Here is a 24,250-nt window from a genome sequence, read left to right as displayed (position 1 = left end):
GTATCTTTTTGATAAGGCTGTTTTTAGTCTCCCATTCATAATTAGTTGCCCCATCCTCTTTATGCTCACATAACTTTTTTACTTTATCTTTATAATGTGATTTATATGAGTATCAAATCTCCCAGTAATTTCACACTTTCAACATCAACTAGAATGTGAGCTTTTCATGTTTTTCTAGCACAGCATATAGCAAGCACTTAAATGTTCAGTGAATAAAATAAAGCTTCATTCGTCTGTACTGTTTGAAACAGAAATAAAATATGAGAATAGCCAGCATGTTCTATATTGAGATCTCTTGTTCATTTTGCTTTTTGTAGTCAGCCTTCCTAGACTTTGTTCTCTGTACTTAGCAGTTCCTTACTCTTTGACAAACCATGTATAAAAGCCATGTTTATAAATTAGATATCTATCCATCTTTACCTCTATATATCTACCTATCTAAGAAGTTCTGTCTTGGTTTTAAAAATAGATGCTGTTTTATAGAAAAAGTGTAACAATTTAGTCCATAGTTGTGGCATAATTAATCAGTGGATAGTATATGTCATATTTAGAATTTCAAAATTAATTATCAGTAAAATTGGCAAAAAAAACTGCTTGATCATTAAATTCTTTCACAATTTTGTACACAATGAAGTACTACTTTAGATGATAACCTAGGATAGAAGACAGTACTATGATAGCCAAATTATTTAAAAAGTATAGTAATTATTTTCTCTTCTTTTTCCCTCAACTCTATGATTATGTTGTAATCTCTGAAATGATTAAATCTCTGAAACTGATAACATGAAAAAAGGGAGGGAGTCATACTGGAAAATAAATTGAAAACAATTTCTTCATAGTAAAATGTTTATCAAATACTTGGAGTAATCCAGTTTTCAATTTGTAGTATACCATTATTTTAAAAAATCAATTTAAAAGTATAGATTAAATAGGATAATTAATATATCTGGATTACCAAATAACCCCCAAATATTTTAAAGATATATTTTAATATAAAAAGTAAAGCATTTATTGTTTTTATTGTAATATAGAAACTCGTTTTACAGATAGTAGTCTATGAGTTTTTCATTTACAAACTATTTTAAGTATTGATTTCTAACTTTATTTCATCTTTTTATATATCACGAACTTTATAAAGAGCCCTGAGGATAATAAAAATATATTTTTTAAATGTTATAAAAAGACATGAAAATCATATTTTTCACTACCATTATTTTTATGTTTTATTCCAACCTTTTGACAGTAAGGCTTATTTTGTTGTGACTTCATCATATACTCAAGGAAAAGAAAACTTTGTGTTGTATATTTAAATTTGAAATTTTATATATATATATATACACACACTATTTAAAAATTTTTTCAAACTATGGTTCTAAATCACTAAGGGAGAATGATGTGAAAGTTTAATATGAGTTTACATAGTACCTAATCATTTTAAAGTGATTAAAAGTTTGTTTTTTTTTTTCCTGTTGATTAGACATATTTCCACAATTTAAATTAATGAATTTTATTGTCAATTTTTCCCCCATAGGTTTCTTCCCTAAAAATCAGGCAATGTAAATTGCATGTCCTTATGATCCCTATTGCTTGGAAAACTAATGTTCCATCTCCAACCCCAAAAGTATTTCAAAATATTATTGAAACCAAATGTTAAACCATGCTTTCTCATATATTGTTTAAAATATTTAAGTAAAGCATATATTCTTAATTATTGAAACTATTATGTAAAACTTTATTTCAAGAGAAATGTTTTAAGAGAAATCGTTATGAAAACCTAAACTGATTCCAACCCTTTTTTTCCTTATTCTTTGAAAATTAAATATTTCAAAGGATATGAAACTCTAGGTTTTAACTCTGTATGTAACTCTAGTGTCACTAGACAAAGTATGAGTAATGGATTGTTTAAAACATTAATATTATAATACTTTAATTGTATATAGAAGTAACAGTGGATTCCATTGTTTAATTACAAGTATTTAAAAATATGATTTATTTAAGTAATGATTACCTTTATGGAGAAGTGCATGAGCTTTTTTGCATGTTAGTTTGTATAGAACACCTAAAAGTAGCATTCATCTTTATATTTTAATCTACATTTTGCTTCTCATACATTATTAGTAAATTCTGAGCTTGCAGACCTATTGACCTCATTATATATGTACAGAGTTTGGCCTCTGAGTTAATTAAATATGAGTTAATAATATATTATAAGGAAATTATTGTCCTTATTACAGTTATTAGGTAGTTACTCAAATTATAGCTTCAAAGTAATGCAAAGCATGGAAAACTCAGGATTAAATTATGCATTTGAACCTTAGGCCAGCTTTTACTGTAGAGATGGTTTGCTGCTAAGAGAGAAATTGTATGTCATTGAAATTAAATGCTTTTCTGGGGATGGAAGGTTCCAGTTTTTAATGAAATTACTAACGTGTAGTGTAGTGAAATGATTAAAATCTGTATTCCGGGAATGTAGCAGGGAAAAAAAATCAATAAGTGCTAGCACAGCTTTGCTGCTCAATGTGAAACCTGAAAATGAAATAAACTACAAAAATAATAATTAAAAACATATCAGCACATTAATTTATTTAGCATCAATCTCCTGAGACATCATCTTCACTAATTTTTAGAATATATTTTACCATGTAATGAGCACCCTTCTTTTCAGATATCCCTATTAGACAGGCAGTATTTCTGCCCTTCCCCCACTGCTCTTGCATTGCAATCATTGTACTTGCACTTATTATGTTACAAATGACCGAGGTAGGCTGACATTCTCAGTGCATGCAAAAAAGACCTAGTCTGCCAGGCTTTTTTTTTTTTCCTAATGAAGCAGCTTTGTGAAATCTCCCCATGTGTTAATACTAATGAAGATCCTCCAGCACAATTAAAATCACAGCCAGTGGCTGAAGAAGAAACATAAAACAATAGCACCTTTTAAGATACATTTTTCCATCTATGTCTATAAAATATACCTATATCGTCTAATTATTTTCTAGCTTAATTTTCACTTGTCACAGTGAAAAATTAAATTATGCAATATTTAATTATATGAACTTTGAGAATTTAATGTATTTGAAGGAAAGTACCTCACTGAAATTATTTTTTAAATTACTTATCTTCTTGGATAAGAGTGTTATCAAGGTTAAGGATTTTTTTTTTTTAAATACTCAAATTTTAGGAAGCTATTCTGTGGGGAGAGGGTGCAGGAGAGAAAGTTACTTTCAGGTTAACTTTGGTTGCATGAAGTGGGAAATGGGGGAAAAAATGGAAGGGTAAAAAAACGTTGGAAACGATCCTGGGGATAGACAAATAGCATACGTGTGATTTAAAGTTGGAGCAATGGGCCACCGATGTTACTCTTAATTTTTAAGTAAGTGTTAAGTTCCTACAGTATCTATGTTTAATCTCTCAGATATAAAAAATACTATCGAGATTATTTTAAAGTTTTTACATATAATTTTAAAACGATTTAATGGCCTTCATTTAAATTTTAAAATTTTAACTCAGTGCATAAACATTATTGCCAACTGAATTTGACCATGGAAGAGCAGTAGCGTTTTATTCCGGGAACATCTTGCTAATCCACGGATTCTCGGCATTATTAGTTTAGTTAGCATATCCAAATTTTGAGTTTACGGGCAAAAAGTTTAGTTGGAGTTGGTTAACCTATGCTCCCTATTCTCCAGTTTTAGTTTTTTTTTTTTTTAGAAATTGTTTTCAATCCTCTCTTCTTTTAAAAGCCAAACAAAACATGTAACTTTCTCAACTTTTTCCTGGGGTAAGGAACAGTACAAACGCAAAGCTACAGTATTCTTGGAAGGAATGCGCAAACCCCTCCCTTGGATCCTTTAGGAGCTGATAGGTCATTTATTATTGGAACTGAAATGGTATAAACAATTCTCTCTCTTTTTTCCCTTGTTAACAGCAACTTTCATTGTTAGAGTGAGAGGAGAGAGAGAAGCCTTGTTGGTTGACGTCACTTGGTTCATGAAGCCTTCGCCTAGAAGTGAAGCTGCTGAACAAACCTTGAGAAGAATCATCTCCTGCTGGATAGGAACTAATCAGAGCGAGAGGGGCGGAAGACGGAGAAGGAGGGAGGCAAAGGCTTTCCCGATCACAGATCTCGCCTCCACTCCAACTCTATACTTTTCTTGCAGAAATAACAGAAATAAGGAGGTGGTGCGGTTTCCAAAAACAAAAATCGTAACCTTCAACCATCTGGGGAAGGCACAAACCCCATCTACCGCAACTCTCAGCTCGAAAGTAAAGGTGAGTTAAAAATCTTCGGGTCTCAGGAGTGCGGGTGAAGATGAAAATCCCAGGTCTTTTAACAGTCGGTTGAAACCGAATAGGAGAAACTACGCTCCTGTGAGCTAGGAAGACTCCGGAGTTGCTCATCTCGCTGCGCTCGTTCTGCCTGCCCTGCCGCCGCTGTTTACCCTCGTCGATCGGTGTGTCTGTCTTTGTTGTGAGGCTGGAAGGCTGGGGAGGTTCTCAGGGTCCCGAATGGAGTTTGGGGGAGGAGGACGTGAAGCTTTGCGGTCCTAAGCGGGAGGAGGGGGGTGCGGTCTCAGGAGAATGTAAACTTTATTCCTAGCTGCCAGTGCGGGACTTCAGTCTGGTAGGGCCGCGGGCCGTGTTTCCCAGCCTGGCCGCCGCGCCTCTCCCGACGCCGGTAGGCGCTGCCGCCGCGAGTCGGCCTCCTTTGTGCCGGGCGCCCTTCTCGGCCTCCCTGTCTTCGTGTCTCTTCCTTCCTCCTTTCAGGCATCTAGTGTTCAGGTCATCGCCACAGCCTTGCTTCTTAAAAAACAACCTCAGGCACTGTTGCGATTGCCATTGCTACCCCCAGAATATCCGCGGCTCCCCCCTCCTCTGCGCCGGGGTAGTTTCAAGATATCCCCCCCCCCCACCCCCCTTGCGCCTATTGCTGCCCTTTTTTGCCTCCGCCCCCTGTTGCCTCCCGAACTGATTAGTTGCGCCTGCCAACACCTCCCCTCCCCCCATTCGGGCCTCTCTCGGGGTGTAGCTTAGAGCTCAAGAGTTTGCAGAAAATGAGCTGAGGTGGGAAGGGGTGGGCGCCCAGGTGGGAAAAGATCTGGGTACCTGCGAAGATCTGTTTCAGTACACAGAAGGTTAGAGGAGCACTGCCTCTCTTACAGTAATGTCCGTGAATCGGCCTCTCATCTAACAGTCCTCCGGGAACGACCGCCAGTTCTCAACTCTTGCTTTCCCTCTTCTTTAATCTTGTCGCTTCCCCTCCGTTTCCTTTCGCGGCTTAAAGTAGTTCCACGAGCCCTAGAATTGGGGTTTGGAAAAGGAAATGTTTGAAGAGCGAGAGCTGGACCTGCTGCTTTGAAATTTTCTATTTCTTCCTCTTTCTGTATTTCTCTTTTGTGTGTTGTTTCCTTATAAAGAGAGAAGCAGCTGCAGTCCTTGGCCGAGTTGAAATTTATCCCTTTGTGTATATTACAATATCCTCCATTTTTTTCCCCTTGCCCTCTAAACAACAAGCGTTTCGCCATCTTGGGCAATTTTTATTCCCAGGTCTCTCTTTTTTATTTTTGAGGAAGGGAAGGAAGCCTTGAAAAGGCAAAAAGTGTGTCTGCATAAGGCTCAAAGTTTAGGGAATGTTGGGGGGGGGGCAGTGACGTCATTTAAACTTTACAGAGCAATTTTCCCAGGAGTGGTTTTTTTCGCTTTATTATTTTTCCTGTTTTAAAAGACTATGTAACTTAAATGTAAGGACAAGTTGTGTTGCGTATTCTGCTCTCAAAATGAATCCTCAAAGTCTACATTTTTCTGTTTTTCGTAACAGGTGGGAAATTCTATGCAGAAAAATGGTATAAACTTTTATTGTGGCATTTCGTATTCATCTAGTTTTTTTCTGTTCTTTGAAGGTTTCAAATGTTTTTCTAATCAGCATATTAATTTTTTGCTCCACTCTGCTGTAAATTTTTCTTTAATCAGCTTGGTTAATTTTACATCTACTTACTTTAGATTATCTAGCTCCCAATTTGCAATTAAATATTCTGAGTTCTACCTATTACTTTACATTTTGACGAGATATAACCGAGTTTATTTAAACGGCTAACTCTTGAGACTATCTGGAGATACTGGATACTTTTAAAATTTAGCAGCAAATATTATGTCAAACGATTGGCAAAAATGTAATTAGTGTTTAAAAGGCAGAATTGATTTAAAAATATGTTTTGTAACCTCTGGCTTTATAAACTCTCTGTCGGCCCTTACGCAAATATAAACAATAAAAACCAGCGTTCTTTTAATTTGCTTCTCTAAAATAGTTTCCCACCTCACAAAAGTTCTGCTGATCACATGACCAAACTTAATGATACATGGACTCGTATATAAATAAGAGGCACTGTAAATTGAATGGAGACGTGGAATTCTGTCTCCTGTCGTCATTTTCAGTCAGCATATTTACTTCTCTTCTAACAAGAACATGAAACTGTCTGTATTTAATTTGCATACTCTTTGTCTTCTGGGTTGGGGAAAAACATTGACTACAGTTAACTCAAAAGAGCTAATAGAAACAATTCTGAATGCATTGAGAAGGTTTGTCTAGCACAAAAATCTTATGTGGTATGTGCTATATGTTTTTATGTATGTTGCAGTCTTCTTTGGTGTTATTTGCTATTTATCTAAGAATTTGCTTTGTGTAAAATGCTGTAAAGAAAGCTTAACTGCATGTCTGCAATTTATGTGAATTGTACGTAGATGAAAAATGTTTAAATAGTTAAAAGCACATAGAACAGATGGTTCTAAATTATACACGCAACAAAAGACTAGAAGATTTGGCAGATTATAAATGGCGAGCAACAGAGGATGAGCAGTTTAAGAAAATGGTAGTTAAGTACATTTGATGTCTCATACCTATTGTAAACATTATGCATATTATCGTCACAGTGCCACATAGTAATTTAGACAACATTAAGGCATTTGTGTGTTTCAGATAGAAAAAAGGTAAGATTTTACATAAGTTTGAAATGAGTGGTTGAATGTAAAATTATTTTAAGCCTGCAGTGACAATTGAGTTTTTTTTTTTTTAAGGAAATCAAGTTATTTTGCTTTAAAAACAGTCATTTATGAGAACTTAATATTGTTGTGTTCATATGTTTGTGGCATAGTAGGAAGAGGTACATATTTTAGAATATAAAAAATATCTTTACTTTTCTTATGTTAAACTGGTGCTGAACTATAGCAACATTTACTCTTTTAAACAGCTAATGAAAAATATTTTTAGAATTTTCAATCTTTGAAACGCTTGTTTTTAGAATTTAATATTTACTAAATACTTACTAAATGAAGGAAGGTTATATTTGTATTACTTTTTGAGTCTTTTACATAACATTATTCAAACGATTTTACTCTCAATTTTAAAAATGTAAAGTTTGTAATGTAGTTTTTGTCTTTCTAAAAGAATTTGAGTGTTTAGCTTTTTGAAAAATTAGAACTTAAAATATTCAACTTGGCAGAAATTTGTTTTTATTTTTACAAGTCATTCATTTAAAATGCATATAAAACTGTAATGGAAACCTTGGAATTTTAATTCTGTTGCCCTTTCTCCCATTTCTTTGTTTGCACATTTATTATAGAACTGCAGTGTAAAGGAGCAGATGTTTTGCCAAACATCCTGATGTGTTGCTTTTTCTTATGGGAGTGCATGACTGTTCCTTCTGATGCATCAACTTGACAGCTGGTTGATTTCATGGAGCTGCTAAGAAGCCATTAGTGGTGTCATTGAATTAAAACAGAACAGTCACTCTCAGCTTGAACTGCAATTGTTAATGTCTTTGTTGCTACTTTTGTGTTACTATACAAGTTGTAGGATATCAGAGTTGCAAGAAATTTTTCTGTCTTATATCCTTGAATTAGTGAAAGTGTATATTGAAACTTGATTACTTTTAGATTTAAATATTTCTCAAAGAGATTTTAAGTTGTCATTTCTGAGTTGTTTACCTAATCCTGGCTAAAACTACCAAAAGAAGAAATACTACTTAGCCCAAATGGTAATTTTTATCCCTAAATGAAATTATATCATCAGGGTTTAGTGATTTTTAATACAGTTGATTTTCTGAAGGATTAATTAGATTATCTAGTTAGGTATTTTAAGGGGTTTTTGATTATTTAAAATTTATTTCATACTATGAGGTTTTAAAAATACTGTGCTTTATTTCATAAGTATTGACTCATTTGGTTAAATGTGTTTTTAAACTTTTGTTGCAGAATTATTTTCTTAATTAGAAAAGGAAAGAATTATTGAGAAAATAGGAAGTTTTACATTTAATTTTCCTTGATAAAGGGCCAAAATAATACTAAATCACATAATCTATGATGTAAAGTATTTTGTAAGTAGTCATTTATTTATTTTAAAAATTGAAAATATATTTTTATTGTTCTAGTAACTTTTATTGGTAGTTTCAACTTCCAAACTATTATTGAAATGGTGTTAGAGTATCCCATTGGTGCTTATGGGTTTTTTACTTTTTCAGATTATTTGCATGATTTTTCGGAGGTAGAGGGAATGGACAGGAGGAAAGAAGAATGAAGGTTGATAATCCCCACAGACAAAAACATATTTTAAAAACATTACTGTAAGAAAATTTTAAGATGATAGGATTTAAGGATAGAATGTAGTTTATCACTAGATGAAGAAACCTTTTCTAGTCTAATATTTATTGATTTTTAATTTTTAAATCTTAAAGTACATTAGACATTTAAACAATTCTTGAAAGAGCACTAAATTGATAACATTTAAAATGAAATATCTTGCCTTTTTAAAAATAAATATTTAAAATGTGAAATCAGTGATTAGAGTATACAATTTACTGAGTTTAATTTCCATTAGAAAGACTTTTTATACAGTATATACAAATTTTAAACACTTGTAATATACTTCTTAGTGATTCCAAATTAAGATTTCCTGAGATCATAAGTTTACAGAGATGCTTTCCTTTTAAATAGATTATATATCCCTGAGACTAAACTAAGATTTAAATGTAGATAAATTTGCTTTCTCAATCATTTTTATGTAATAGTCATATAATTCTTTAAAAAACAAAAAACAAACATTTATTACCTTAGTCTTTGATTCAGCTTTTAAGACATATAACCCAAATTATGGTAAATTTAGTTGTACATTAAATGTAGATTATTTTTTTTAAGGAAATCTCAGTGATTAATCCAGTTCTAGAGATAATATAATATTATTTACTGTGTAAAATAAGAATCTCACAATTCAAGCAGGAATTTGTAGGTTTTGGTTCCTTAAAGGAAGATAATTCTGAACAAGAATTAAAAAAGTTCAAACTTTCATTCATAACTTTTTCTGTTGACCATATTAACTTTGAAATTATACATAGTAAGATATTTCAGTTTGTTTTAAAAAAGAAAATTAATGCTTTTGAAATAGTTACCATTTATGATATTTGGCTTGTACCTGGGTTTTTGTATTCCTTTCATTCAAATGAAAATCATCAATTATTAGAGACAGAATAATAATGAAGGAAATATATAGATTAGAACCTTTACTAACTTTGTGTGTGTGAATTTGTGCATGTGTATGTAAGAAAAAGTATTTAGTTTGAAGATAATTATTACATTGGTACTTCAGCTATGTGTAGACATAATTGTGTGTTTTTCCTGTTTTCTCTTCTTAACACTTTTCCACAAGCATGCACTCATTAATCAAAGATGGTGCACTCCTGCTGAGGGCAGAGAGTTTCATCAAATTGGCAGTCAGTTTGGTGTAAAGAACGGTGTACTGAAGCTCTTAACTCGCTGGGACATAAATAAATCTAAGGTCTTTGTATGCAAACCCTGGAGGTTAATACTGTATAATTCAATGTCTTGTCTTTGTTTTTATGATTGATGTTTTTAAATGTTTGAAGCTTTATGCAAGTCTTCTAGTAGGTCAGGTCTGACAATCTGATTGGCTAAAGTAAGAAAGCATTAGGTTGTCAAAAGGACTTTGAGTATGCTGCAGATTTTGATTTTTCTTTCCCTACAAGATCATTGTCATATTGCCTGAGTTGTTATAGGAATGTACCAATGATTGACATCCCCTGCTGTGATAATGGACCTACTGCATGAAATGCCAATAGTTTGGTCCTATTTGTTCAGAAGCTTACTGCTATTTGTATCCTTAACAGAGCTAACACGTAGAACAAGCAAAACTACTGGGATTTCTCTGTAGAAATAGTGCTGGGATGTGGCTTTAACATGAATTGGTTGCATATTCATAATTTAAGAACAGCTGGTTACAGCAAGCTCATAGTCATTTGCAAGCTATTATAAACCATTCCGCTCGCACATGAAGCCTGTGCTTGTTGGATATATATATTTTTTATTATTGATCTACCTGCAATTTAAAATCTGGTCACTGCTGCTACTGAAGCTCCTTGTTTTATCTGTGTTTGCAACATAGAACAGCTTCAATTTTAAATATTCAGTGTAAACTAAATGCTGAATAAAATGAAATGAAACCAAGCATAAATAGTAATATCTTATGTCATATATTTAATCTTCACCAAAAAAAAATCTAGATTACAGACTATTGTAATTTCTTAAAAAATTATGGTATATGATTTTGCCCATAGATAAATAACTGAATTGTCTTTGATTCAAATATGTTTTTAATTATATTCTATTAGTTATATATTATTTTAGGAAACAAAACAAATTATCGATTGTGATTAGCCTGTAAAATAATGTCTTGTATTGTGTAGAAAAGTGACAGGATTTCTAGCTTATGAAATAGAATAATGCTAATCATCCTAAAACTATAAAACTACTCTAAATTTCTAGAAGGAATCTAATGAAGAGTCTTCTGCATTTTGTGTCACTTCCGAAATGTTAAGCTCAACTAAGCTTTTATAATGTTTAAATGGTAGGTATAAGCTAGTCTAGCTACATTTTGCCAGTTGTGAATAAAAGGAGAGGAGAAAATGCTAAATGTTATTTCAGATATCTTTGTAGGAATCGCAGGGAGATAGATATTCTTTGCTTTGTGTGTGTTTAAGTAAGCAGATACCTGAGCAGTTTACGATGATGCCATTATACAGAGCTTTTCCAAACAATATACTGTTTGGTTTTCATGTGCATGCATGTGTTTTTCCCCACACTAGATGATGAAGTAGGTCTCAGCACTTCAAGGCTGAGAACCGTCCTAAGAATGCATTTTACTCTTTCTTGGGTTCACAAGTGGCAGAATATGTTGGTAATATAGCAGAATATATGACCCAAATTTAATCCAGCTGATAGGGTGAATTTTTTTCTTAATAATAAATTCAAAGATTTTTTAAAAATGAAAGTTTTTAAATAAAATATGATGTATTATGTTTTATTTTTGAGTTGCATAGGGTCATAATTTATATATACATAGTCAACTTGCCATTATTTGAGGTTCTATTAGTCATCTGTGAGTTATTCTGTACTTTTTTCTCCTCTCCGTTTTGCCCATTGTCCTTTCAGTTAATTCTTGCTCTTTAGCATTTCATCACAGAATAAGCAGAGGAAATAGAAGGAAATAAAACCCAAAGCACACTGGTTTCCCCACTTACCCTACTACTTGAAAGATCAGATGGAAAGAATTCTTAAGTTTTGGCAAATATGATGGTTTGGGATTTTGTTTATCAATCATTTGTTATTACAACAGAGAATTATATTAATTAAACAGATAAATATATTAATGAAAAAGAAGAATGGACTCGATTTTGTAAATATTAGTAACCCAGCAAAACAGTAAAAAATTTAGTGATTGCTTAAAAAATGATTTGACTCAATAAGGGCAATACAGGAGAATTACAGGTTTTTGATACACTTGTATTGTTCTAGTATTAATAACAAAAAAGGGGGCAGCTCTTTTTATTCGTAAGTTTATATTCAATGCTGTCTTCAGGCATGTTCTTGAAGAGCTATGAATATACTTGTAAAAAGCTCATTCTAGGACAAAGATGACTTCTGGTTGGAACAATTAGAGAAGACTTTTTGGTTTAGGTAGCATCAAACTAGACCAAGAAGAATGAGTCAACTTTGAATATTCAGAGATCAAGAAGAAAGGATCCAACAAAAGAACAAAAGCATGCATCCCTTTTAGGATAAACACCTAAAAGCTAGATCCTTTGAGTATCTGCAGTGGTTTTGCAACCTTTTTGGGGTTACACCATCCCCACCTGTTTCCTCCCCACCAAAAAAAATTTCATTGCTTTTAATATTGACTGCTTAGCTTCCTCTGGAGAGGATGGTTAATTAATATCAGATCATCCATTCCCATGGTAGACTTGTTTGTGGAGGTCAGGTTAAAACCAACAAAACTGCCTTTTCTTGTCAGACATTCACATCTTGTTTCATGTGAGATTGACTAGAGCTGTACTCTCCTTTCTCCCCGGTTCTTTCCTTGTGCTTTTGTAAATGTTTTGTTTTGTTTTTTTTTTCTTCTTGAAATATAATTCATGGTCATACATGCAAAAAAAAAACTGAGCGGAGGGGACATCCCTTCTCTGTTCTTTTTCTCTATTTGGTGTTCAAGGGGGATTTGATGGCTCTAACTCAAACACTTTTACTTCTTTAGTCCCTTTGGGTGAATGGAAAAGACAGCCAGATGGGCTGGATTGATAATAATAGGTATATCCATAAGGACAAAAACCAACAACAAAACTCATAACACCAGTGTTAAATGCCACTAAAAATAGAAATTTTACTAAAAATATAGTAAAGGAAAGATTTTTTAAAATTTCAAACAAATATACGAAAAGGTTTTTTATGTAATGTTTTGGCCAAGGACAATAATTTTCAGTGGTTACAGCAGAAACTTGGAGCCAGAAGCTATAGTTCTTCCTAATTTATTATTGCTGCACTAAGATATTTAAGTGAAATTTGTTTCATTTTATTTGTAATATTGTGATTAACACTTACTTGCAAGAGATGTGTTAGAAGAAAACTTTAAGATTTTTACATTTTCTTGTGTGATTGTGTGTTCTGAGGTCAAAGGGAGAAATAAGGGAAAATAGAAGTCTGTCTAGTGTCTGGGTTCAGAGAGAGGCCGTACTTACTATCTTTTCTGGTTTCCATAATGAGAGGGTTGTTAAAACATACTTCTGCACTTCCTTAAGAGGAGCAGTGTATTGTGTAATTAAAGCCTCTTGGATATATAGAAATTTTCCCCTAATGCTCTAAGTATTTTAGAATTAAATTCCTTTGCATTGGCATTAATATTTTCAGCAGCTTTTTGAGGAAATAATTCTTATCTATGATAATACTTGGAGCATTTGAAGTATGAAGTTGAAGGGTTATAGAAGGTGGTGTAAAGAGTAACAAGTTGGTCCAGGAAGGTAACATGTAATATTTTGGCTTATTAGGTAAAAGCTTTCTTTTCTCTCCTTTCCCCCTCCAGGAAGCTTGTTTGTGGGTGTACTTTCCAAAACTTATAAAAAAGAAGATATGATTTAAAGAACACATCCATGTTTTTGTACTTTATGAGCTATGGAAGGGTAGCAGCAGGGCATGCCCAAAAGGGGGGAGAAAAACCTGAATAGACTGTGACTAGAATTTCACTGTTTTCTGTAATGAAATACTCTGTGACATAGTACCTTGAATTTGACCTTTTTTATTTTAATATAAAAGATGCCTTTTGTGGAATAAGATAATTTTTGCAACTTAATACAAATATTTTATTCTGTACAAGTAGCATTTAATATGTTGCAGCTGAAGTCTAGCAGGTACCAACTTAATTAATTACATGTACCTGTATAAAAATTCATGTTTGTTTCTCTATTTGTAGTCTTAGCACTTCATAAATGAACTAAAAATAATCCCACAGTTACCTAAGGGAACAGCTAAAAATCATTTATTAGTTTCTTATGCTTAGTACCATTGTGATCTGCTACTGCTTATTAGGCAGTAGTGATTAGTTACATAAATTGATAATTAAATTAAGAACAGGAATCAAGTGAGCATCTATTTCCTAATAACTAGGAACAATTCAAGGTGCCCAGAAGTAAGATGTGTGACCCACATGCTCAATGAGTGCGTAATTTATTTAGGGAAAAAGAATATACATACAGTGAAGTCTCATCATATGTGATTTTAACTTACAGAATTTCAATTATTCCTATTAGAAAAAATTGGGGGTGGGGAGGAAAAGGAATTTAAATAGCCATCATTCATCCAATGAACTTATGTTCCAGGCATGATCAATGAATCTGCTGTTCTGTTGTACTCTATTTCTTGATTATTCTCATAGTGCGAGTGTCTTACACTGTTTAGGTCTCATGTTTTAATATAAATATTTTTTGTATAGTATTTTTTCTATATCATGGCTCCTAAATGCAGGCCAGCTATAAGCATCTCAATCTCAACTACATAAATGGCATGTAATTTTTGTTGTTCTTTTATTGTGGTAACATTTATATATGTATAATAAAATTTGCCATTTTAACCATTTTAAAGTGTACAATTCAGTGGCATTAATTACGTCTACAGTGTTGTGTCACAACTACCACCAGCCGTTACCAAAACTTTTCATTACCCCAAACAGAAACTCTACTAATTAAGCAATAATTCTTTGTTTCCCCCTCGCATCGACAAATATATGACCCCTGCTAACCTCTGATCTACTTTCTGTCTCTATGAATTTGCTTATTCTAGATATTTCATATAAGTGGAACCATACAATTTTTGTCCTTTTGTGTCTGGCTTTTTTCACTCAGTATAGTTTTCAAGGTTAATCCATTGTTATAGCATATATCAGAACATCATCCCTTATAAAGGCTGAATAGTATCCATTGTATGGGTATTGTTCATTTGTTGATGGACACTTGCGTTGTTTCTACCTTGCTATTGTGAATAACACTGCCATGAACCATGGTGTTCAAGTATCTGTTTGAGTCTCTGCTGTCAGTTCTTTTGGTTATATACCTAGGAGTGGAATTGCTGGGTCATATGCTAATTCTGTGTTTAACTTTTTGAGGAATCACCAAACTGTTTCCACAGTGTTGGCACCATTTTACATTATTACCAACAATGCATGAGGGGTCCAGTTTCTCCACATCCTAGTCAACATTTGCTATTATTTTTTTAAATTTTATTTTAAATAATAGACTTCCTGGAAAATGTGAAGTGGTATTTCATTGTAGTTTTGATTTTCATTCCCCCAGTGGCTAATGATGTTAAGCATCTTTCCATGTGCTTATTGGCTATTTGTATATGTTCTCTGGAAAGAATGTTTATTCAAGCCCTTTACTCATTTTTAAATTGGGTTCTTTGTCTTTTTCTGTTGTTGAATTATAGCAGTTCTTTATATATTTTGGATAGTGAATTTTTAGGAGATTATGGTTTCCAAATATTTTCTCCCACTCTGAGGATTGTCTTTTTACTCTCTTGGTAATGCCCTTTGATTCACAAAACGTTTTAATTTAGATGAAGTCAAATTTATCTATATTTTCTTTTGTTGCTCATGCTTTTGGCATAAAGTCTTAAGAATTCATTGCCAAACACAAGGTCTTTGAGATATTCCCCTATGTTTTCTTCCAAGAGTTTTAGATGTTAGCTCTTATATTGAAGTTATTGATTAATTTGGAGTTAATTTTTGCATATGGTAAGAGATAGAGGTCCACCTTCATTTTTCTGCATGAGGATTTCCAATTGGTTTAGTACCGTTTATTGAAGAGATTGTTCTTTTCTCATTAAGTGAGCTTTGCACTCTTGTTGAAGACCAGTTGGCTATAGGTGTGTGGGTTTATTTCTGGGCTCTTAATTCCATTCCGTTGGTCTGTATGTCTATCTTTATGCCCAGACCACATTGATGACTGTAGCTTTATAGTAAGTTTTGAAATCAGAAAGTGTGATTCCTCCAACTCTGTACTTTTTCAAGATTGTTTTGGCTATTTGGGGCCTCTTGTAATTTCAAATGAATTTTTTTCTAAATTTATTTTTAATTGTGGTAAAATATACATAACAGAAAAATCCTTTTTACCATTTTAAATCAGCATTTCTTTGATATTAAGTACACTAACTTAAGTACAATAACTTGCACCACTATTTATTTCCAGACTGTTTTCATCATTCCAAACCAAAACTCATACTCATTTAGCAATAACTCTCCATTCATCCTCCCTCTACCCCTAGTAACCACTATACTGCTTTCTGTCTCTATGAATTTGTTTATTCTAAGTATTTCATATGAGAGATATCATACAATATTTTCCCTTTTGTTTCTGGTTTCTTACACTAAGTATATTGTCTTCACGTTTCATCCATGTTATAGTATGTACCAGCACTTCACTTCTTTTTATGACTGAATAATATTCTACTGTATGGATATACCACATTTTGTTTATCTGTCCATCTGTCTGGACACTTGGGTTGCTTCCACGTTTTGACTAATGTGAATAATACTGCTATGAATATTGGTGTCCAAATATCTGTTCGATTCTCTGCTATCAGTTTTTTGGGTATATACCTAGGATTGGAATTGCTGGGTTATACGATAATTCTATGATTAACTTCCTGTGGAACCACCAGTTTTCCACAGTGTCTGCACCATTTTACATTCCCACCAACAATGTATGTGTTCCTATTTCTCTATGACCTCATCAGCATTTGTTATTTTCAGTTAAAAAAAATAATAGCCTATCTAATGGGTAGGAAGTGTTATCTCTTCATAGTTTAAATTTGTATTTCTTTAATAGCTAATGAGTCAAGCATCTTTTCACATTCTTATGGCCATATGATATCTTGATTGGAGAAATGTGTATTCAAATCCTTGGCCCATTTTAAACTGGGTTGTTTGTCTTTTTGTTGTTGAGTTGTAGGAGTTCTTTATATGTTTTGGATATTAAACCCTTATGAGATGTAAATTTTCCAAATTATTTATTCCATTTTGTAGTTATCACTTTCTTCATAAATGGCCTTTGACGTACACAAGTTTTAAATTTTGATGAGGCCCAATTTATGTTTTTATTTTGTTGCTTGTGCTTTTGGAGTCATATCTGATAATCTATTGCCAAATCCAAGGTCATGTAGATTTTCCCTTGTTACATTTGAAGAGTTTTATGGTTTGAACTCTTATACTTATGTCTTTCATCTAATTTGAGTTAATTTTTGTTTGGGGTATGAGGTAGAGGTACAACTTCATTCTTTTGCATGTGGAAATCCAGTTTCCCCAAAGCCATTTATTGAAGAAACTGTTGTTTTCCCCTTGCTTGGACTTGGCATACTTGTCGAAAATCCACTGGCCATATGTGTTGGTATATGCCATCTATTTAAATGCTAGGAATGACTGTGTTGGACTTACTGAGAAGCAGTGTTGGTCTCTAGTATGGTATTATGTCAAAGGGGGAATTCAGATTAACTGATAGATTTTTTTTTTTTCTGATAGATTTTTAAGCAGAGGAGTAACATGATAAAAATATTGTTTTAGAAAATTTGGAAGCAATCCATTGAAAAAATAAAAAGTAGAAGCTATTAAAATAAAGAACAGTGGTTTAACTTAGAATTTCCAGTTTTCAGGAAGTAATGACCAGACTAATCGTAGTGTGAATGAGCAAAAGGATAAATAGGAGGGATATAATAATTTAAAGGAATGGGGTTGAGCAGGTTTCGGGAGGTTGGAGATCATATTAACTTACATTTAAATCTTTTTCATGTGATCATAACAATAATTAGACATTGCTGAACACTTATTCCCCCTTTTCAGATGTCAAAAGTAAGAACTAGTAAGATTGGCTATGGCTTACCACTCACCAGTGGTTAGATATTCTTTTTAATACACCATTCATTTAAACATCATGGTGAGTTTAGCTTAAGACGAACTCTCATGTGTTTTTTAAGTCCTTCTACTTCCCTCCTGTTTCATCACGATATTCATAGATAAATAATCACACCCAGCTAGCCTTATCTTTTTCAAATGTATTTGTGTTTATTGCCCTGTATTTGTTTGTGTGTTTATAGCACTGCCAAGCTGGTTTCAGAAAGCCAGGTAGGAGGCAGCATGTTCTAAACACATTAAAGGCATACCAAATTTGTCATGGATCCCTATGTGTAGCTTTCCATGACTCTGTACTTTTGCACATAATGTTCCCTGTCTGAAATTCATGTTCTCTCTCTTTTGCCAGGTAAAATCCTGCTTATTTTCTAATATCCTGCTGAAGAGTTAGTTCTGCAAAATCTTCCTGTCTACTCCCCACAGAATCATCTGATTCTTCCCTTGTGCCCCAATAGTCCTGTGTGCTAGCGGTAGTGCACGTGGTTGTGCATATAGATTGTTTTCTTTCTTTCTCTCCCTTTTTCCGCTGTTATAAATAATGCTTCAATTAACATTTTTATGCATAATACTTTTTGTTGTTGTTGTTGACATTATTTTCATAGGACAAATTCCCAGAAATGCCATTACTAGGTAAAGGGCTGTGAATATGTATTGCCAACTTCGTTTTTGAAAGGGTTGTCAGAATTTGTATCTCACTAGTAAGATAGATACCTATTTTATCACACCCTGGTTGGATGGGGCATTTCATTATTTTTAGCTCTTGCCAATTCTGTTGGCAAAGAATTACTTAATTTGTTTTTCTGAGATTACAGTGACCATTTTAAGCTCCTTATAAATTCTTTTAAGTATTAATGGTATTACACCTTTTGTTATATTTACTATATTTACTTTTTAATCTTTTTTATTTACAGAAATGTGAAATATTAACTTGTCAATTTCTTAGAATCTTTTAAAACAGTTTCTTACCATTTTTAAAATTCAAAAAAATCTTCTTCGCCACTTCTCACATTTTTTATTTTTGACATTTAATTTTTCCCCATTCCATTTTGCTAGCCATGCTGTCATTTAATGTCCATGCTAAAGCACAGTTTCCCAACAACAATATTATCTATACCACATTTTCATGTTAATTGAATACTTTCCTATATCTTTTATAAGCAATGTTGAACTAGAGAGCTAAAGGTCAACTTTTTATTAATTAAATTCAGTTTGATTGAAATATATTCACATACCATACAGTCATCCATGGTGTACAATCAACTGTTCACAGTACTATCATGTAGTTATGAATTCATCACCCTAATCTATTTTTGAACATTTTCTTTATATCAGAAAGAATCAGTATAAGAATAAAAAATAACAGCAAAAAGAACATAAAGGTCAAGTTTTTAAAACATTTTATAATTTTTTTGTTTTGTTTCAAACTCTTGTAATAGGGATCTTTCTAAATATTAACTGTATTAGATATACTGAATAATTTTTCCTTGTAAGATAGGGTTATCAATCTGGTAAGTAACTGCATTACATATTAGGTACCCAGATTGATAGTGAGAATATAATTTACAGCTTTAAAAAATAAATTCTCTTATCATATTTATGCATTTGCCTTGCTTATGACAAAAAGAAAGTGTATATGCAACTCTACAACTTGTTCATTAGTTATTGTTTCTTATAATCAACCATGTTCATTGTCCTTTAACTTGTCTTTTTTAAAATTCAGAGTGTATTTTTCATTATAAATATATTCATAAAAGTTTTGAAAAATACAGAAAAGCATTGAGACAGTATTTCAGATGTCCAATTTTCTGTCATTGCAGTCTACCCTTTACTTAGTTTCATTTATGTTGTATATTTATTGAAATGTATATATATTGAAAGTATTCATAAATAAACAACACATGTCATGAATCCCCCCCACACCTAAAAAAAAAATGAAGATGAGAAGCATGATGATGGAGTGAAATGCTTCTGTGATATAAAGTAAGAAAGAACTAAAAGAATTCATTCATTGGATTAAGTGACAAAGACATTGGTAACCTTGATTATAATAGTTTAAATGGAGTAGTTCGGGCTAAAGCTACAGAAATAGAAACATGGAGTTTAAACAGCTTTTTTCTTTTCTTTTTTAAGGGGAAGAAACTTGGCAGTTTCTGGGAAGGTAATGTGGGGATTGAAGATGATTGTCTTGATGAAGATACAGGGGGAGAGATTGTAAATCAGAGATTTCTTTGATAATGTGGAAATAAGCAGCTTCTAAGCCCATGTCAGACTGACCGATATTTGCTGAAAGGTGGTGTACTCTTTCACTTTAACTAGAGGGAATGAGAAAATATGGGTGTGTATACTTGAGATTAGAGCTTCTGTGGAAAGAAATGTCAGAGAGTTCAAGTTCCAAATATTAGAAATTCTTCAAGCATAAATGGCCTATATTTTGCATTCTGTTTTTTTCACTTTATTAGTTTTTTTTAATCACTTGAATTATATTGAGTATTTTCTTGTCATTAAATATTTTCAAATAGCATATCGTAATTTATTAAAATATTCTATTTTTGGACATTTAAGTTGTTTCCAATGAAGATATAATATATAATAGAAAAATATAATGTCAGACTTCCCTGAGTCTTTGTGCATGTTCTGATTTACTTCCTTAGGACACATTCTTTGAGAATGAATTGCTGGGTCAAAGTATATAAGTATTTTAACTATATTCAGTGTTCTGGTAAATGTTAACTCGGTTGGGGGTGGGGAGAGCCCTGATTTGTAGTGTTTGCTTTTTTTCTTGGCATAAATACTCCGACACACCTTATTGCAATACACCAAAATAACGCCCCTGAGCACAGTTAAAAAGAGATGTGTATTTAGTACTTCCACCATACGGATACAATATTCATAAATAGCCTCAAGAGCATAGATAATAATATAATGTAGTAAATAATTTGGAAGTGGTGAATTTTGAGTGTTTATTACCTTATTCTTAATATTTATTTAATTTTAAGCTTGTATAATTAATTTTTTATAATGACTGTTTAACAACTCATTGTAAAATTCCTGAAAATGTAACAGTTGGCTCTTAGGAGCCACTATGTGCGAGCTCTAGCATGCCATTATCAGATTTTTTTTTCTCCTCCCTTTCTCCTCTCCTCTCCTTCATTCCCCTCTCTCTCCCTTTTAATTTTTCCAATTAACAAAGTCTTTTCTAATGTTTTTCATGTTTCAGGCACTATTCTGAGTGCTTTAAATATATTAATTCATTTAACCCTCATAACCCTATGAAATGGACACTAATAGCCCTATTTTAGAGATGAGAAAACTGAAATACAGAAAGTTTATGTAACTTGCCTTAGTCATACAGGAGGAGCCACTATTCAATCCTAGGCTGTCTGACTCCAGAGTCAGGCTCAGACTACTACAGCATGCATTTTCAAGGGGGCAAAAGTTGGTTCTTTGGGGGCAAACTTACATATTTTAATGGTTTTTGGTCTTCCAAAGGGTACAGTACATAAACCACATATACGATATATATTTGATATTAAAATTTCATAGCGGGGGTCATGAGGCAACTAATATCTAACAAGGCTCCTTAGGGGGATCATAATGAAAAAACTGATGGAGAAATGTACTACAGAATACCTCAAACAATGTAGAGGTACCTAAAGTAGAAAATAAAAGCACCGTAATTCAGTAGCAGTGAAGTAGAGTATGTTGTGTTATGTATGGGGGAGAAGGGAAGTAAATATGCAATCTAGGTTGAAAAAAAAATGTTTGTTATACAAAGCTAGCCTCAAGACAAGTTCTTTGCTTCCCTACCCTCTTTCCAACCAGATTGCTGTTTCTAAATCCCTCTTTTATAGAAATCTGGAGCTGCTACTATATGTGAGTAATCCTGACTCTTAAGAGATAATCAGTATTAGCTTCTTAGTGTATGTTTTTCAGTATTTCGTAGTTGTGTACTTGTGTTATTTTAAAAATTAAAAGTAGCAGTATATTATACTTACTTTATTCAGTCAGCATGTTGTGGATATCTTTCCATGTCAGTATATATTAACCTACTTCATTTTAAAAAATAGTTTCATAATCCTTTGTATAGAAGCACCATAATTTACTTATCCTGTATTACAGTCAGTGTCTCTGTCCTTGCACTTTTTTCAAATAGTTCAATAAATTGTCGAAAATTAGAATTAATAAATCAGATGCTTTAAACAGATTTCTCCAAATTGCTTCTAAATTATGGGGCCATCAGCAGGGTAAAAGACTGCTTTGTTTCACCAAGGCTGGCAAACATTGAATACCGCAAAGCTGTTATCCTTGCTGATCTCCTAGGTGAAAAATAAATCTCTGCCATTTTAATTTGTCTCTTTTATATTAATTGGTAGGAAGTCTTTATATATTATGACTCTTGACCCTTTTCTGATATGTCTGATGGAATTTTTTCTCCCAGATTGTTGTTTGGGTCTTATTATTAATTTGGATATATTTTTAATACAGAAAGAAATGTTAAGTGTTTAGAAGTCCAATGAATCATTCTTTTCATTTTTGACTCCTGGGTTTGTCTTGCTTAGAAAAAAACCTTCCCTTCTTTGAGACTATAAATATATCTTTAGCTTTTTTTTTTTTTCTCAAAAGATATTCCATTTTCCCAAAAACGTTGTTGAGGAATTCATACTGTTAATTGAAATACTCAACTGTCTTGCTGTTTGTGCTGTTTTCATTTGATTCTCTAGGGTTTTCCAGATATATAATCCTATCTTATGCAAATAGATAATTTTGCTGCTTTGCTTGCAGTATTTGAAACTTTATTTTCCTCTTCTATGTAAAGAATAAAATAAAGTTGGCTAGTACTTGCAGATCAATGTTAACATTGGGTACCCTTATCTTTTTCCTGATTTTGAAATTACTGCTAATACTTTATCACTGTTTATGATATTGGCTTTTGGTTTGTTACATGTGTTTTTCAATACTTCTTTTTAATTGTGAAATTTAGCACATATACATAACAGTGATAACTTTCAAAGTGCAATTTAACAAGCAGTTAGCATATCTTAAAGAATGCCCTGGGTTACAGTTCCACAATTTCAGTTATTTCCTCATTGTGAAACACAACATATATGCAGAAAGGTGAAGACTTTCAAAGCACAACCCAACAAGAAATTACATAGGTAGTTTCAAAGAATGTTATCGGTTATAGCTCCACAGTTTCAGTTCTTTCCTTATTGTGAAATAAAAAATATATTCAGAAAGATGATAACTTTCAAAGTACAATTTAACAAGTAGCTATAGAGCAAATTTCAATGAATGTCATAGGTTACAGCTCCACCATCTCAGTTATTTTCTTCTAGCTATTCTAATACCCTAGCATCTAAAAAAAAAAAATTATATAAAGATTCAGTATTCATAATCCTTTGTTAAATCCTATCTTATCTGTGCTACCCTTTCCTCTCATTTAATCACTTTCTTTATCTTCAGGGGTGTCTAGGCAGTGACCACCCTAATTTGTTCATATTGAAAAGGGGTGTTGACATTATGGGGAAGGGGGCTGCATCTGGTTGTTGTTAAAGAGATTACAAGACAGCATAAAACAAAAAGTTTGTTTCCTAAGGTATTCAATTCAAATCCAATTATTGTTTCTTTTCCCTATTCACAAACTTGGATTTTACTTATAGACCACAGTAGGACAGTAGTTTAAATTGATATAGTACCTCAGAATGAAAATAAGACAGGAGCAATTTAAAAAAACAAACAAAAAAAAAGCTGGACCTCACACCTGTCTGCCTCGGATTGGGTAGTCCTGTGAATAATTCTTGAGAGATAATAGGTGGTGGATGGAGAAGGCTAAGTTCTGTTGTTTTGTGATTTGTGCTGGAAGTTTAGATGCTGATTTGAGGTAAGTGGCAAGGTTAACCGGGCAGCAGGAAATATGGTTTGGATATGTTTCCTCCTAGAACTTTTTTTGTGATTCTGTATGTGAGAGTCTACTTCTGATTTTAACATTTCCCTAGATTAAGGAAGCATGTGGAACGGTAGGGGAAGCCTGGCTGCCTGGTAATCCCTTGGTTTATGAGTTTTGTATGTGAATCAGGGTTTATTTATGCTGGCTTAGTAAATTTGATCATCACTTGCAAAGTTGGCTTCTGTTCAACCCTAATGACAGGTTGAGGAAAATTAAAATAATGAAGTCAAAAGGTAAGTCTCTTTCAACCACTTATTCCTTGATGTTCTGTCTGATGTGTGATCACCAAACTCTGTGATCCTTACCTCTCTTAAAAGGCCTTCCATGCCCTTAAACCTCAATTCTGCAAGTTGGGACATTTCATAATATTCTCACTTATTTCCTAAAATCTGCAGCTTGTACTCTTAGGGTACATGTGTGTAGAATCATAGTACTGGTATTTTCCCTGGCTTTTTTGAAGATGTCATTTCTCTCACTATTTTTGGTCTTTTTTGTCTTTTTTGATGGTGTTTAGGAGGAAT

At 32.9% G+C, this 24,250-nt stretch overlaps 1 protein-coding gene across 11 annotated transcripts in view; it reads left to right on the top strand.

Moving 5' to 3' along the window:
* The window catches only part of BAZ2B (bromodomain adjacent to zinc finger domain 2B), a 496,556-nt gene that overhangs the window by 128,175 nt on the left and 344,131 nt on the right, over positions 1-24,250 (top strand). For all 11 annotated transcript variants that reach the window (XM_037849039.1, XM_037849033.1, XM_037849042.1 and 8 more), the window contains exon 3: positions 3,926-4,269. The gene's annotated coding sequence lies outside the window, so the exon portion shown is untranslated. The remainder of the gene's footprint in view (positions 1-3,925; positions 4,270-24,250) is intronic.

Source organism: Choloepus didactylus, chromosome 9 (genome assembly GCF_015220235.1).
Source record: "Choloepus didactylus isolate mChoDid1 chromosome 9, mChoDid1.pri, whole genome shotgun sequence".
Classification (NCBI taxonomy): domain Eukaryota; kingdom Metazoa; phylum Chordata; class Mammalia; order Pilosa; family Megalonychidae; genus Choloepus; species Choloepus didactylus.
The sequence above is the reverse complement of the archived record's forward strand: the minus strand, read 5'-3'. Positions and strand labels throughout refer to the sequence as shown.